The sequence below is a fragment of the Lycium ferocissimum genome, chromosome 3 (genome assembly GCF_029784015.1).
Source record: "Lycium ferocissimum isolate CSIRO_LF1 chromosome 3, AGI_CSIRO_Lferr_CH_V1, whole genome shotgun sequence".
Classification (NCBI taxonomy): domain Eukaryota; kingdom Viridiplantae; phylum Streptophyta; class Magnoliopsida; order Solanales; family Solanaceae; genus Lycium; species Lycium ferocissimum.
In genome coordinates this window covers 5312667-5318037 of record NC_081344.1, presented here as the reverse complement: position 1 = coordinate 5318037, position 5371 = coordinate 5312667, and positions in this window count along the sequence as shown.

The following is a 5371-nucleotide window of genomic DNA, read 5'->3' as shown; positions in this document are numbered from 1 at the left end:
TTTTATCCTTACTAAATAAATATTAAGAGAGATTAATGTGGCAAGTGATAAAATGGAAAAAAAGAGAGAGATTAATGCAGAAAAAGAGTATAATATTAAATGAGATTATGAATAAAATGAGAATAATTTAAGCAAATTATCTTTTTAATTAACATTTTCTTAAGACGCGTGCGAAAAAGTATGACAAATTAAATGGACCAAAGAGAGTATAACAGGAGTAAATTCTTAATTTTGTCCTTGAATGGGAAAAACGTGTCTATTGACAATCCATTATTGGATATACCAACATAAAAGTACATATTCTGCCAGCATGTGACTTTCTACCATTTGGCAATAGATTTTAGGTTGTCCGTTTAATTTTAGGACCATTTGGACCACTTTATACCTTTTATGTCTTTTTGTCATTTTCCTTTTTTGCCCAAATATAAAAGATTTATACATTTCTTTGGAAAAAAATTAAAAAATCAATCTTGGTAAAATTTTTCGTCAGCCTTTTGCTAAAAGAAATTCAAATAATGCTGTGAAGAAATCATGAACTCTGGTAAGATTGTCAAAGAAGCCACTGCCAAAACTTATTTAGCAAAAAGGCTACTCACATTTCTTTCATTTATTTTCCATTTTAAGAGCTTGGTGCTGAGCCTTGGGCTTATTTGATAATTGTGTAAGAGTTTAGGATTTATTAAAATATACTTAAGTCTCTTCTCTCTTCTCCTTATAATACATTTAGTGGTCGTTTGGTAGGTACCAAAATTATCACAAAGTGACTAATTTATCCCTATCTTGGGATTATTTTATACCATCTAAAAGATGGTATAAAATAATTTCTGGATAAATGATAAGAATCTGATAGCCCAATTCTTGAGATTATCTTTTATTTTGTACCGTGTTTGGTTCTTGGGATATCCACCCTTATACCATGCACCAAACGACCCTTACGTCCCTTTCTCTTCTCCTAAATGCGCACCAAAACGACCCCTTAAGTCCCCTTGCTCTTCTCCTAATATACGCATGTCTTTCTTTCTTTCTCTCAAGGACAAGACATATTTCCACTCTCTCTCTATGAAGATTTCGGTCTACAGTCGATTTTTCTTCTCTCCAAGCTCCAAAGCTTTCCAATTGTCGCCCTTAAGTTAATTAATTTTGCATCAATGTCAATTCATTTTGAGCTTCATATTGCCTATATAAAAGTTCTTGTTTTGTTTTTGTTTTTGGAACTTGACAAACCCTAGTGTTCATGTTTCTATTATTTCTCAGGAGATCCACAAAAAATAGTAAAAAGGGAGAGGAGCAAAGTCCTTAAATATAATGACCACCATGCCACTCTGGCGGAAAATGACGAGAAAGATTCAGGCTCTACCACCATGCAATTAACACTGGCACGGGTTTAGAAGTGGTGAGAATGGGGGAATGGAAAATTCAAAATGGAGGGGGGGAAACACCAAATTCAAAAAGAGGGAAATGAAAAGTTACTTTTAAACGAACTTTGTCACATTGGTAGGGAAAGCAAAACTAATGTGCTTATATAGAGAAGAAGCCCAACGGAAACTCATAAAAGACTTGAGAAAAAGATCTTCCTCGCACCGTCGTTGTCGGCTAGAAGCTCAACTTGCATTTGGATTTAATTAAATTTGAATATGGTCAAATGATTCGATTGATTGATAATTTTTAAAGTTTCAAATCTAACCGTTTTCCTTTTTTAATTTTGTAAATTATTTAAACTTTTAATTTTTGCGGAATTATTTAAACTATTTCGAAAAGTTAACTTTTCGGTTGCACTTTTTCACTTTACTCTACCCAATGGCTATGTAAATCGACCGATCCATTAGATTTTCCTCATGAAAATTTAATCATCTTCTTCTTTTCTTCTGTACTTCAAATATTTTATGTGTGTGTGTGATTTACGTAAATCCGTTGCATTAACTTCGTTCATCAGGGTTTGATTGGGAGGATATATTCGAGCCCATTGAATTCACAGTGTTTCCTTAAGGAAATTACTCCTGAATAGTTAATTCGTTCTATCTTGGGAGGATATATTACATAACCTCACGTACATATCAAGGGAGTAATTTCCTTAAGGACATAATCGTGAATCTTGGGCTGTCAATTTATTTTTGTCACGACCCAATTAGGGGCCGCGACGTGCCCGATACATGCAACACCCATTATCCCGTATCATACTTTTACTACTAAGTGGACCCCACGGATTACACCGTTATTTCTTTACATAGCATTATCATTCATAACATTATTATAAACACTCGTACTAATAAACTTTACTAATTTAATATACATCGACGGGGACAAGCAAGCTACAAAATCTCTAGCTATGCACATATCTATCTACGAGCCTCTAAACAAAATACATATGATAACAAGAAGGGCCGAATGCTGCCGTGCCTGAATATGTACACAAATACAGTGCCAAAAACTGAGGCTCCGGAACAACTGGAGCGCTGCCAAAGTATCACCGATAAACTCTGAGCCCCCCCGGGCACGTCGGCTGACCGCTCACCCGCGTGGCACGAAACGCAGCGTCCGCCGAAGGGACGTCGACGAGTAATGTACCGAGTATATAAGACACGAATAATAACATACGAAAAAAAAATATAGAACATGGATAAATACATAAAAGAAATATAGAACATATCACGAGGTAGAAAAATAACCTGTGCAATTAAGTGCCCTTTAGTGAGGACTTACCGTACATGCTTAGCGCGTTTAACGTGCGGCTTCGATCCATATGTACGTGTACTTTACTTTGCTTTTCTTTGAAAACACTTCTTTTCATACATATATATATATATTGAAAATAACCATATCATATTGCCGAGGCGTCGACTCCGATCCATTTAACCACATATCCCGCGTCCGGGACGAAATCATGTATCACATTCCAACTCGATCGGTGTGGCTATGCGTGCATAGCCGCCTTCCCTCTTTCCCAACTTTCCCCATATACATATACTTATACTTATAACATATTACCACATACATGAGAGCCCAAAGAAAATATGTCCGTATCGGAGTGACGTAAGGTCGGTAGCCTTTCCGATTACATTATGGAATAACTCTAGGCTGCTTTGTCCCACCTCGAAGGAACTAGTAATATAAGGCGAGACCATAACGAAGGGTAGCAATAAGAGAGGGAACATACAGTAAGATCACAACCTCATAAGGCGTCAACTTATGTTATTAGCCTTTAGAAAGTAGAGTCATGTTCAAGGAAACAAGGTTTAGGATTAGGGAACTAACCCTATATTCTCATATTCATATTTCGAGTCCACGTTCTCGAAATTTTCAACTATGAAACCATATCCATCATAATCGTATCACGGAAATACATTCATTAGGATAACTACAACACTTATAAAGGTTCTAGTGTACTCCGCTTTCATTTAACAAATTATAGATGTTAGCTGAAATTGTTTCAATAAGATATGAAAACTTAATTCAATTCTATTGAATGAAAAAGGGTCAATTTCATTTGATTTCTAGGAATAGATCGTCCCCGAGGCTCGTATTCAACCCTATTATGTCTAAGACATGCCAAAGAAGGAAGGGTAAAGCCTTACATACCTTTTTCCTTCTTACACTTCTCCAAATTCAAGCTCCAAATTCGCCAAAATCTACAATTTGGTCACATTCGCCAAACATTAATTAGGCATTTAGAAGTCAAATCTTCAAGTGACACTTGTCTACCGAAATTTCAAAGACTTCCCCTATAAATACACCATCTCGAAAACTTCAATTTAGCAAATTTTAATCAATTTACAATCTGGAATTCAACCCGCCAATCTATCAACAACAATGCTAGCAATCATACTAACAATTTCAATAATCAACCAAAGATACATTCTAACAATTCAATCAACATACTACTTCCTTCAAGACTTTCCAACTCCAATAAGAACAACCTCATAATTTATATTCCAACAACACCATACTAAGAACATTACCTTCCACAAGAACATTATATTTAATTTACATAAACTTCTACAACAAGTCTTCCACTACTACCATTTCACTAAGATCATCGAGCTATTATTAGCAATATAGAGTCCACATAACAACAACCAATACACTAAATAAAATTGACTCATTTTCCTCCACACCACACTACAACTACACGGCCACATATACACACAACACCACGTCAACATCATTTACGCACGGCTACCACCTCTCCAAAATTATTCAACTTCCATTATCAACATAGCATCCGCAACAATAACAACCAAACACTAGATAAAATAATTAAGGCATGATTCACACACATATAGGCATACACGGCCACACCCCATGTTCTTGTTCTTCATGAATTTCACTCATTTTACACACTACAACATGCACAACATCCATAACATATAAGAAAGAATTAAACCTTACCTTTTTCTTCAATACTTCACTTGGCTAGAGATTTCAACTTGTATGAACATGTGTTTTCTTGCTCCAATGAACACTCCACCTTGCTAGGAACCCTTCAATTGGTAGGAGATAATTTTTGAAGAAAATTTTTCCCAAGGTTGTTGTTGAAGTAGCTATGGCCGAATGGCACTATGGATTTTCTCCTTCTTTTTTTGTTCTTACAAGTCTTGAAATTTCTAGAAAGAAATGTGAATAAGATGATTATTAAGTCATCTTTTAAACCATTCATTTAATTCCCCATATGGGCTTGGCCCGTCAAGAAAGGGGACGACCAACGTAGCCCAAATCACATAAGCCCTTTTTGGTTCTACAATTCATGAAAAATTATTCTCCAAATTCCAAATTTTTAAAGATTCCTCGCGTGTTTCCATAAGTCATATTGCAAATTTACCTTTTTTACCCCTAGCATTTCTTGATATTTCCGCTTCTAAATTCTTCATAAGCAACTCATATGCCAAACAAAATAAAATATGGCCTTTGGCTATATCTTCCCATATTATCTTGAATTATCTAACGCACAAAATACGGGATATAACAATTTTCCTTTCTTTCCGCATTCTATTTTTAGATTGTTTCCTCTCTTTCCCGGATTTTGTTTTAGATTATTTTTTGAATACGGATTGACAACAATTACCATCGCCGCTAGTCAACGCCATTCGGCCGATGTAAGAGGAATGTTATGGAGTGTCTTTCAGGGGCTTAGAGAGAAAGGACATACAACATATGGAAATACACATCCGCGATGTTGCACATTCTATGCATGAAATCCTTGAAAGGCTCGTGGAGCTCACGATGATCGATCACTCTCCTATCCCCAATAGACTAGTGTTTTTATGTAATATTTGCAAAACTTCTTATTCGTATTAAAACGTGGAAGTTTTTTGGGTTTTTCATAACGAAAGTTTTTTTTTTTTATTTTTTTTTATTTTTTATGTTTTGCTATACA